Source organism: Mauremys reevesii, linkage group 3, assembly GCF_016161935.1.
Source record: "Mauremys reevesii isolate NIE-2019 linkage group 3, ASM1616193v1, whole genome shotgun sequence".
Classification (NCBI taxonomy): Eukaryota; Metazoa; Chordata; order Testudines; family Geoemydidae; genus Mauremys; species Mauremys reevesii.
Window position 1 is genome coordinate 106,520,874 of NC_052625.1, and position 12,861 is coordinate 106,533,734.

A 12,861-nucleotide genomic window follows, 5' to 3' on the forward strand; every position below is an offset into this window, starting at 1 on the left:
CAAAGATTTAATATGATTGGTCAGGTTATTGCACCTTGGTACGGACAACATGTATTTCTTTTGTCAAGGTTATTACTTTAATAGATACTGACATTTACTCAGTAGTAATACTCGTATTGTTACATACATTTATTTTGCTCTACATGTAACAAGTTCTGTGGGCAAGTATTGGTTGGGGTAGGTTACACTGTTCCTAAAGGAAATGCTTATGCATAGTTGGACAATGTTACTGTAACTTATGAAAAATACTTTGGTAGTTTTTTTTATTAAGTAGGGATATAACATTTAAAAAAAGCTTTAAGGAGGCTGTGTTGAAGGCACAGATATGGGGTAAAGAGCTCCATGGGGCGTTATCAGTGTTTAGCACCACTGGAAATCCAACCTTAAGTGTCTCAAGTTAGGCATTCAAAAGAAGAGGTAGTCAAATTAGTGGGAAATTTGGATCTTAATTTCTCTGTGCCTCTCTTTCCATACCTTTAAAACTGAAACAGTTATGCCTAATATACAGGGGTGGGGTGAGGTTTGATTTGTCAGTGTTTATAAGGTGCGTTAAGATCACAGATGGAAGGTGCTATAGCAGGGTGTAGAATACTAGTTTATTATTATAAGAGTATTTCTCCTGTGCTTATCGAATATTAGCTTTTGAAAAGAGAGAAGAATAACTTTAAAATAGTGTATGCTTATATCACGTAATTGTGATGGTGCCTCTTCTGTCCACTTTCCAGTAGACAGACAAACACCACTACCCCAGTGGCCAGGGCACTGGCAGCCTTTTTGGAATTCTCAGCAGATCAGCCAAAGACTGAATGGACATAGAGACTCAATTGCCACGTTACCCCTACAAGAGGACTGAGCTATTAATATTGAGAGAGCTTTGTTCTCCAGAAGTCTCAAGGCAGAACCTTGGATAAGCACTACAGTATTATATATTCAATAGCAAAAAAAAACAACCCCACTACCTATGTTAAACGTAGAGTTAAGGTTGCTTGGTGATATGTCATCCCCTTGCAGAAGGTTGAGCTGAGCTAAACTGAAACAGGAAATGCAGAGGAAGGTTGCACATGCAACTTTAACTCTGCCCTCTTTCAGCACTACCCCAATATTCCCCATTAATACACACACCTTTACTCTGCCAACCCCAAGTTGCTGAAATGTAGGAACTCTTCACCACCTCTTTTACAACCCATTCTGTCAGAGAAATTCAGCTAACAAAATTAAACTTGACCATGGTGCCTTCCCTCTGTTCCCCTGGAGCTGGTAGGAGCCAATGGGAATTATTTGCGTACGCTCCAGGTACAGTCAGAGTGTTAGGTGTACCTGTACAAGGCAGTGGAGGCAGTCGTTGGCCCTGCTTTGTAAAGGTATGCTTGTGATATAACCACATGTGTGGATTACTTTGAGGTGTGTGACAGTTTTAAAATAAATATTGTTTACGCAAGTGTGTTTAATGTTTAGACTTTATGAAATGTTTGTAAATTGCTGCACGCATTAATCATTTATAATATCTGTATGAGAATACTTAAGTGTTGGTTTGTTCTAAAACTGTAAAGCCACCAGGCAGGAGAGAAGCATTAACAAGTGTAAAAACACCTCCTGTGGTAAGCTAGTATATCTCATCCAACAAAAGAAGGCCCAGAGACACCAGGCAAACCATTGTAGAAGATCAGAGGACAAAAATGGAACCCCAGGCCGGCAGACGGATCCCTGGGTGAACGGAATCTTAGACCGTTCATCCAGGCCGCCAGGAGGCTGAGTGGAGCCGCCGGCTGGCAGCGGGCTGAGTGGGGCTGTGACCCCAGCTGCTGGTCTGGGGTTCCGTCCACCGGCTTCTGCCAGCCAGGATCCCGGTCGCCAGCCTGCTGCCAGCCCCACTCAGCCCGCTGCCGGCTGAGTGAACGGAGTCCCAAGCCAGCAGTGGGCTCAGTGGCGGCTAGGTCCCGCAGCCTACTATTTAAAAAAAAAAAAATCGGCTTGCGTGGCACCTTTGGCACATGTGCTGTAGGTTGAGGACCCCTGTTCTAGTGTATGCGGTGTGTACTGTGCTTTATGGTAATTTTCACTATACACAATTTTCCTCTTGTGCGCTGACCTTAGAACCTAACCCCCACGTAACATGTGACTCCACTGTATTCGTTTTTGAAAGTTTGTAATAAGCAATGCTCTGAGGAGGGTGCAAGGTTTCACCAAGGGTGCAAAATATCCTTGCACCGGCCCTGCTCACTGATGGTGTAAGCAGGTCACAGATATTCAATACACAGACTGGACTTCCTTTTCAGCCTAGGACCACTCTTTCACAGTTCAGAGTCTTTTTTTCTTCCAGATGTTCCTTCCAGGTGTTGAGTTGGGAGAGTGGCCAAGTCACAATGTCACTTCCCTCTTTTATATTTTCTTCCAGCTTGCTGGAAAGATCTTTGCTGTGATGTGGGGATCAGGCAGTCTCTCTTGGTCAAGCAGTCTCCATATCATACATGCGCTCTTTTTGAGAAGTCTCTGGGATGAGTGAAAGTGGATACTCTTTAATAGGCCATAAGCACATGTACGCCTGGTCCTTTATTGCAATTGAAAGGTTGGCTGTGGGCCATAACCACATAACATATTTCAGTAATACATAGCAATACGTCATAAATTCACAGACAATCCAACGGGGTTTTAATGTTTAGTAGATCGAGACTTTTAAAATGATACCTCACAAGGCATACTTTGTACATACCACAATATCAAAGTGGTGAATATGGGGGTTCCAGAGTGGTTCTTTGAGGTACAGTGTCACAAGGACTGTCTGTGACTCCATGTTTAGGCAGTTACAGTGCTTGAGGAGTTAACACTTGATGTTTAGTTGGTGAAATCTAAATATAGAGCTCCTAGCCAGTTTGGGGTTTGTGTCCTGCGTCTTAACAGTCTGTCCTGAGGTTGGTATGCACATGAGTCACTCCAGACAGCTTGACACATACCCTCAAGGTAAAGGAGCTGTAACTGTGAAGTGGTTCTTAAATTGAACATGTATGGTATTCTTTTTGGAGAGTTGGCCAAATGAGTGTATGCGAGTATCTAGAACCGCCTGAATCTTATGCTAAGGGCCTGTGGGTGGGTGTGCTTATTGAGGCATTGCTCTAAGAGGGTAGAGGAAAAGTGGCGTGGGCAACCTTTCTCCCCAACTCCATTGTGTCCTTTAATTGTGTTTGCTCTCACCAAGAGGATACCAGCTGATGGTTTGTAAAAGGAGAGGAAGAGCTTTACTTTGCCAGCCCCACAGTTACTGAAATGTACAAGGTATATGTGTTAACGGAGCGTGTTGGGGCATTGCTGAAAGAGGACAGAGTTAGGGTTACATTTTCTGGTTTTTAGAAGTTGAGTTTTGCTCACATTCTGCAAGGGAATGACATACCATCAGCTGTAGTTAACTCTGTCAGTGTAGGGCGCTTTTTTTTTTTTGTTCGCCACTGAATTTCCTCGTGGTTCTGTTCCTGTGTGTAATATTATTTATATATATATATACACACACACACACACACACACACACACACACACACACACAAAACCATGAGGACATTCAGTGGCTTTAAATGTGTATGTGTGTATATCATTTAGGCAGTTGTACGTATATCATGTCCCACAATTAGCATCCTGAGTCCACCATCCTCCCTCTCCCCACACACATCAGCTACATCATACCAGTCTACTTTGGCACACTTCCCCAACTATGCCCCTGACACGTTCAATTCATTTCCCACTACTGTACACAGGCCCCCCACCATAAGCAGGGAACACATCTCCCTGAGGTCTTCACTCCCTATGACACAAATATTTCTGTTGATGTTCCTTCCCTCCTATAACCTGACTCACATGCAGTGCCTGGAGTCAAGGACAACTATATCACAGTGGAATATTGTTCCTAGTTATATTTCAGAATGGTTGCAGGGTGGAGTTTGTGGCACGGCTGGTGAGAGGAATCAGATGGAGTTTCAGTTCCAAAACACTAACAATTTTATGTTTTGAGAGAGACATCCTCTGACCCTGGTCCAGTAGATGTTCCCCATCTCTGAGAAACAGTGAGATGTCAGAGCTTGTAATGTTTCTATGCTATTATGACATTCTGGTGTGCAGTCCAGACCAGTGAGGGACTGTCACCCCTGTGCTGAAAACTCAGGTGCCTCACAATGCTTTGCTGCTGTCGCTGTCACCTAGGCCACTCACAAACATCCTTTTAGTATGCAGGTAAAACCCTGATTGTTTGTGTATAGCTGCAGCCTGCCAGCCACACATCAGTCACATTCCGGCTTCCACCAGCCTTAGGAACCGCTTGCAGAGGGACCCGAATCCAGTCCTGGATTTTCCCCAAAAAACATGTGTTCTGCACTGTCCCGCCCTCTCTTGAAATGTCGAGATATGTTAGGTCGGTCTGTTCCTCTTAATGGGGAAATTTATACAACAGTTACCCACATTTCTCAACACTGGAGTAAGAACATAAGAATGGCCATACTAGGTCAGACCAAAGGTCCATCTAGCCCAGTATCCTGTCTTCCAACAGTGGCCAATGCCAGGTGCCCCAGAGGGAATGAACAGAACAGGTAATCAAGTGATCCGTCCCCTGTCACCCATTCCCAGCTTCTGGCAAACAGAGACTAGGGACACCATCCCTGCCCATTCTGGCTAATAGTCATTGATGGACCTATCCTCCATGAACTTACCTAGTTTTTTTGAACCATGTTATAGTCCTGGCCTATTAATTTCATTTGGTGACCCCTAGCTCATGTGTTAGGAGGAGGAATAAATAACACTTCCTTATTTACTTTCTCTACACCTGCTATCTTGAGTAGTTTTGTATCATTTGCAAATATTGTCACCCCACTGTTTACCCCTTTTTCCAGATCATTTATGAATATGTTGAATAGGACTGGTCCCAGGACAGATCCCTAGGGGACACCACTATTACCCCTCTCCATTCTGAAAACTGATCATTTATTCTTACCCTTTGTTTCCTATGTTTTAACCAGTTACCAATCCATGAGAGAACCTTCCCTCTTATCCCAGAAGAGCTTAAGTTTTGATTTAAAAAAATAAAACAAGTTTATTTAACTACAAGGAGATAAAATTTAAGTGAGTACCATTATAAGGTATTAAAGACAGAAATAGCTACAAGAGAAATACAGATAAAATGCTTCCCACTACTAAAACTTACCAGGATAGACTTGGTTCAAGGTGAAATCCCTTACCACATGTTCCCAGTAATATTGCTGACCAAATTCTCAGACCAGGATCTGCTCCTAAAAGTCCTAGAGCTGTTTCTGTTTTCGTCTTATGTGGGACAGGTACCTTGCGGTGTTTTTGCCCCTCACCTTTTTACAGTTCAGTCACCATTTGAAATGCATTTTCCTGAGGGTTGCCCCCTAGATACAATTCGTTCTCACTGTGAGGACAGAGACAAGTAGACTGGGAGTGAAAGAGTTCCATGGTGTTTGCTAAAATGCAACTCTATCTGTTCCTACCCCCATTCCTTGCCAAAGAATGGCCATTTGACAGATGATTGCTCATCACCTTTGATGACACCTGGCAGGTGTCCTTTTGTCTTTGAGAAACAGGTTTACAGAATCTTGTCTGGTAAACACACTTCAGTCATGACTTCAGCTTATGTTCATAGCTTTACATATAACATTACTATGCACATTTCACCATGATATTATTGACTGGAGAGTTATTTTTTCAAATGATACCTCAAAGGCATATTTTGTACAAAGATTATTACAGTGGTATGTAGGGTAGGAACAGAGGGTGCGTTAGGTCACAGCCACACAGGACACATTTTCTGGCCATCCATGAACCCCCCCCCACTCCAATTCACTAATTAATATTCTTCCAACACGTAGCTTTCATGCAGTTTTGGGCTGCATTGGCAGAGCTGTGGGTGTGGGAGGTTGGGCTGCAAGGCTGTTGGGGTGCACTGGAAAAAATGGGGGTTGCTATGCCTCCCTCACCAGAGCCCCTACCATCTCTCCCCTACCAACCATCCCCATCTATCCCCCTCACTGCAGCCCCAAACCCCTCTCTCCCTAATACCTTACTCCTCCACCCCCTTAAATCTTTTCCTTCCAGGAAGCATTCACGTGTCTAATTCTTTCCCCAAAAGACTTTGATTCCTAAGGCTACGGCTACACTACAGATCTTTTAGTGCAGCTGCTCTAAGCCGATGAGAGAGAGCTCTCTTGTCATGAGTGGAGGTAGCTATGTCAGCAGGAGAAGCTCTCCCATTGACATAGTGCTGTCCACACTGGCATTTAGATTGATGTAACTTATGCTGCTCGGGGTGGCTAAGGCTATGTCTACACTACTGCTTATGTTGGCAAAACATATGTCGCTCAGGGGTGTGAAAAAACACCTTCCCCGAGCAACATAAGTTTTGCCAGCATAAGCACTTGTGTGCACAGCGCTATGTCAGTGAGAGACCTTCTCTATTCATTCATTCATGCCCGTCACCCTAATCGGGGTATGGGCCACCAACAACAGATCTCCAGAGTCCTCTATCCTGGGCCATTTGCTCTAGCTGGTTCCAGGTATAGCCCATTTTTGTGCTATCAGCCTGAAGGTCGCGTCGCCAGGTGTTTCTTGGACGGCCTCTTTTCCGCTTGCCTTGGGGGTTCCACCGCAATGCCTGTCTGGTGATGTTGGTTGGCTGCTTGCGTAGTATGTGTCCTATCCAGCCCCACCTTCTCCTTCTAATTTCTTCCTCTACTGGGGGTTGACGGGTCCTCTCCAAGAGGTGGATGTTACTGATGGTGTCTGGCCAGCGGATCTGGAGAATCCTTCTAAGGCAGCTATTAATGAAGGTCTGGATCTTTCTAGTGGTTGTTTTAGTTGTCCTCCAGGTTTCAGCTCCATACAATAGGACTGGTTTCACGTTGGAATTGTACAGTCAAATCTTTATTGCCAAAGACAGCTCTCTGGAGCTCCAGATGTTCTTGAGCTGTAAGAAGGCTGCTCTTGCCTTACCAATCCTTGCTTTGATGTGTGCGTCTGTGCCACCCTGCCGGTCGATGATGCTGCCTAGGTAGGTGAAGGACTGCACTTCTTCCAGGGGGCTTCCATTCATTGTGACTGGGTCGTTGCTGATGGAGTTGATCTTGAGGATCTTGGTCTTGTCCTTGTGGATGTTGAGGCCAACCTGTGATGACATGGCTGCCACTATGTTGATCTTCTCTTGCATCTGCTGTTTGCTGTGTGAAAGGAGTGCAAGGTTGTCGGCAAAGTCCAGGTCATCAAGCTGGGTCCACAACGTCCACTGAATTCCGTTCCTGTGCTCATAAGTGGATGTCTTCATAATCCAATCAATAACGAGGAGAAAGAGAAATGGAGACAACAAGCATCCTTGTCTGACTCCGGTTAGCACCTGGAAGCTGTTTGTGAGCTGCCCTCCATGGATCACTCTACAGGGTCGTATGAGTTCTTGATCAAATTAACCACCTTTGCTGGGATGCCATAGTGCCGAAGGAGCTTCCAGAGGGTCTCTCGATCCACGCTATCGAACGCTTTCTCATAGTCAACAAAGTTGATATACAATGAGGAGTTCCACTCCATAGATTGCTCGACTATGATGCGGAGCGTTGCTATCTGGTCCGTGCATGATCTATTCTGCCAGAAGCCTGCCTGCTCATCTCGTAGCTGTGGATCGACTACATCCTTCATTCTCTCTAAAAGGACTCGGTTGAAGACCTTCCCTGGCACCGACAGAAGTGTGATTCCTCTGTAGTTGGCACAGTTGCTAAGGTCTCCTTTCTTGGGGATTTTGATGAGGTATCCCTCTTTCCAGTCTGCCGGAATTACTTCTTCCCATATCTTCTCAAAAAGAGGGGGTACAGCATTTCCACTGAAGCATCCAGGTCTACTTTCAGGGCCTCTGCTGGAATGTCGTCAGGTCCAGCCACTTTCCTGTTCTTCATCATGATGATGGCTTTTCTGATCTCATCTCTGGTTGGTTTGTCACAATTGATTGGAAGGTCCTCGTTGGCTGGGTCGATGTCTGGTGGATTTGGTGGTGCTGGTCTATTCAGGAGTTCCTCAAAGTGCTCCGCCCATCTATTCATCTGTTGTTCTATTCCTGTTATAGACTTTCCCTGCTTGTCTTTGACGGGACGTTCTGGCTTGCTGAACTTTCCAGACAGTCGCTTGGTGGTGTCATACAGCTGTTTCATGTTGCCGCTGTATGCTGCCTGCTCCGCTTCTGCTGCCAGTCCATCCACATAATCTCTCTTATCCTTCCTAATACTCCTCCTCACTACTCTGTGGGCTTCAGCATACTCTTTTTTTGAGCTTTGGCCTTTGCTGCTCTAGTCCTGCTGTTGTTAACTGCTGCCTTCTTCTTTCTGTCTTCTATCTTAATCAAGGTCTCTGCTGTAATCCACTCTTTCTGCTGGTGTTTCTTAATTCCAAGCACTTCCTGGCATGCTAACCTAAGTGTCTCTCTCACTTTCTGCCATCTGTTGAGTACACTGTCTTCCTCTTCCTCAGACCAATCCTGTAATACTGAAAACTTATTCTTCAGCATTAGTCCAAAATCTTCCTTGGTCTTGTGGTCCTTCAGAAGGCTGACGTTGTACTTCGTTCTTCTATCTGACGCGTCTATCCAGTTCTTCTTCAGTTTCAGCTTCAATTTGGCCACCACTCAGTGATGGTTGGACGCTACGTCTGCTCCTCTTCTAACTCTAACGTCCTGCAAAGATCTTCTTCTGAACTTCTTGCTAATGCAGTCATGGTTGATCTGGTTTTCTGTCGTGTCTGCTGGCGATACCCAGGTACTCTTGTGGATCCGCTTGTGAGGAAAGATGCTGCCTCCTATGACCAGGTTGTTAAATGCACAGAGATCCACAAATCTCTCTCCCTTCTCACTCATCTCTCCCAGAGCACGGGTCCCCATGACTTGTTCGTATCCTGTATTGTCAGGTCCAATTTTGGCATTGAAGTCTCCCATAAGAATGGTAATATCTTTGTCTGGGAGAGTCTCTAATATTTTCTGAAGTCTATTGTAAAAAATAGTCTTTATCCTCCTCTTCGCTGTCATTGGTTGGGGCATAGCACTGAACAACATTCATCTTAATCCTCTTCATTTTAGTTCTGAAGGATGCTGTGATGATCCTGGGGCCGTGTGCCCCCCAACCAATCAGTGCTCTCTCTGCCTGCTTAGACAACATAAAGCCTACTCCCTGTGTGTGGGGTGCGTCGCTCTCTTCATGTCTGGAATAAAGCAACAGCTCTCCTGTCAACAGTCGCCTATGTCCAGCTTGTGTCCATCTTGTCTTGCTAATACCCAGTAGGGTCAGGTTGTTGCTCCTCATCTCTACTGCAACCTGCGCCGTCTTTCCTGACTCGTACATGGTCCTCACGTTCCATGTGCCGATGGTAATCCTCCTGGTTGCAAGAAGGGTGATCGGCTTAGTGGCTTCCTCACGGCTTTCACCACCCAGCGTCATGCGTCTTCGAATTGAAGACCCTTCTTTTTCCAGGATAAAAGTCTCTGATATCTCTATTGTTGGCGTTTCTGTAGCAAGTTGATTTTTTTACGGGGTGGGGTTGCTAGCCCCACGCCCAACCCTCCTCCTTTACCCTGACTTGGGACAGGCAGATGGCCCCAAAGGATCACTCTGGTGGAGTTTCTCCGCTCATTGAGGTGGTTTTATTATGTCGAGGGGATTGGGAGAGCTCCCATCGCCGTAACTTGGCTACATGAGTAATCTTACAGCGATGAATCTGTGCCGCTGTAAATTCGCTAGTGTAGACATGGCCTTATTCACAACCCTGAGTGACATAGCTTTTCTACCGACCTAAGCTGTAGTGTGTACATAGCCTAAAACTGTCACCTATGACTCACAAATTGTAGCAAATTCTAGTCACTGATTGCAAAATTCCTTTTGTTAGGTCGCGGTTTGACGTTAACTTACCCTTAGGGCCCTACCAAATTCATAGACATGGAAAAATGCATCACAGATCATGAAATCTGGTTCCTCCCCTCCCCACCCCCCATGAAAACTGGTCATTTGTGTGCTTTTACCCTAGACTATACAGATTTCATGGGCGAGACCAGCATCTCTCAAATTGGGGGGTCCTGACCCAAAAGGGAATTGCAGGGGGGTTGCAAGGTTATTTTAGGGGAATCATGGTATTGCCACCCTTATTTCTGTGCTGCCTTCAGAGCTGGGTGGCCAGAGAGCAGTGACTGGTGACCAGCTCTGAAGGCAGCACTCTGCCAGCAGCAGCACAGAAGTACGCATGGTAATACCATACCATGTCCTCATTTCTGCACTGCTGCCTTCTGGCTGGAGAATTGCAGCTGCTGACAGAGGGCCCAGCTCTGCAGGCAGCAACGCAGAAGTAAGGGTAGCAATCCCATACCATGCCCTTCTTGCTTCTATGCTGCTGCTGGCAGGGCTGGCTCCAGCATTTTTGCTGCCCTAAGTGATAGTGGTGGGGGGGGAAAGGTTGCAATCAGCGGCACTTCGGCAGCAGCTCCACCACTGCCGCTTTGTTCTTCTGTGGCAATTCGGCGTCAGGTCCTTCCCTCCAAAAGGGACTGAGGGACCCGCCACCGATGAGATGGACGTGCTGCCCCAAGCATCTGCTTGCTGCACTGGTGCCTGGAGCCGGCCCTGGGTTCCGAGCCAGCAGTCTCTGCTCTCCAGCTGCCCAGCTCTGAAGGCAATGCTGCCGCCTGCAGCAATGTGGAAGAAAGGGTAGCAGTACTGCAACCCCCTTTACAATAACCTTGAGGACCATCCCTGCACAACTCCATACAATTACACCATAAAATTTCAGATTTAAGTAGCTGAAATCATGAAATTTACGGTTTTTAAAGTCTTAGGACTGTGAAATTGACTAACGTGGACTGTGAATTTGGTAGGGCCCTACTTATCCTTAATTGAATGGTGAATTCAAAGCTGTCAAGAAGTCTGTGACTCATTCAGTCATTAGTACCCCTCAGTTTAACAGTATGAGACAGCAAAAGGAAACCTTTTTGTTGGTTGGTTGGGGCTTTTTTTGTTTTTGGAAGGGGCTGTAACTCAGGAATACCTTTGTCAAATGACCCCAAATTGGCCTAATATTACACGTGAGGAAGAACTGTGTAAAACTCAAGTGAGCTTTTTGTGTTGCACCTGCCCAGTGCTTTGGCCCCCAGCTCTATGATTTTTTGACTGAGACATTGGTGGATGAGGGATTTTCTGAGTAACAGTCCAAGTACCTGGTCATAACAAAAGATTTAATGTGGTTTTGGAGTGGTAAAAATAGTCATGGAGCAACTTGGACAATGTTTATGAGAGAAGTATGCTAGCTGAAGGTTTGAACACACAGAGCTGTCTGCTTGAATTCTTGAATTATCTGTGACTTATAAGTGGTACTTGTCTTTGGCATCTGATGTCTCAGTTCAAGAGTGTGTACCTGTTGTAAATAAATTAGGTAAGAATAGTAGATATTTAAGGTCAGAAGGGACTCTCTTAATCCTCTGCTCTGACCTCCTGAATAACACAGGCCACAGAATTTCATCCAATAATTTCTGCATCAAGCCATAACTTGAGCCAGAGCATATCTTTTAGGAAAAAAATCCAGTCTTGCTTTATAGGCTTTGAGTGCTGGAGAATGTCCCACCACTCCTGGTAAGTTGTTCCAATGGTTAATTACCCTCACTGTTGTGTGTGTTTTGTTTTTTGTTTTTAAAGTTCCTGTGTACTTATGTCAACTTATTTCTTTCCCAACAAGGGAATATTCCTGGAATCAAAATTGCCCTGAGTTTCAGAAACTGGGACAATATATTAAGGGTGGGCGGTGAATTTAGAACTCCTGTATGATGCTGAAAGATCATCCTGGAAAGTGAAGTCTCCTGTGTGTCTTACAACAAAGGGAATGGCAGTGTAAACTTTCCACACTTCTCTTTCATTAGGAAGGAGTAAGAGTGATGACTTTTGATGCTGGATTCTCCAAGTTTTTTTTCCTCCTGCTAACGATAGCTCATCTCAATTGATTAGACTCTGCCTGTTGGTATGCATACTTCCACCTTTTCATGTTCTCTGTATGTATAAATATCTACTGTCTGTGTGTTCCATTCTATGCATCCGAAGAAGTGAGCTTTAGCTCACGAAAGCTCATGCTAAAATAAATTTGTTAGTCTTTAAGGTGCCACAAGTACTCCTGGTTTTTTTTGCGGATACAGACTAACACGGCTGCTACTCTGAAACATCTCCAATTACTGAGGCCACTTTAAAGTGGCCTTAAAACTGCTGGAAATAGCGAGTGAGAATTTACCTTGTGTACAGGAACTGTCTGCTAAAATAAAGCTGGTAGAAATGTCTCTGCTGCCTCTTGCATCGGCCACCCCCATGCTCCTGGCATAAGGTGAGAAAGGGGCATGTCCAGGATGGGTGGGGGTGCCCTGATCTTCCACTGGTGGAGGGTCCCTGGGAGACTTCAATCCTGTGGTGTAAATTAGAGATGCATCAAAGCAGCTTTAAACTTGCACTAGGGTTGTGTGGCTGAGGATCAGGGAACAGCCACCCCTCTCTACTAATCTGAGCTGCACTCAGGCAGGGTGGGAAACCACCTCATCTCTGCCAGGCAACATTCAAACCAGTGACTTAAAGGTGAAAGGCACTTTCTTCCATTGTGTATCTTGTAAGCCATCAAGTCTTAAGCTGGGAGAGGTCAGAAAGGTGAGCCATAAAATCGTGCAAATAGGGGGCTCCAGTGGAAATGCTGACAGATCTAGAAATACAGTAAAACTATCAGGTGAAGCAATAATAGCTCTAAAATACTTCTCAAGCATCTGTGCAACAGGCAAATATTACAGGAAACGATCAGCCCGCTTAAGAATGACAAGGAATTAGGACC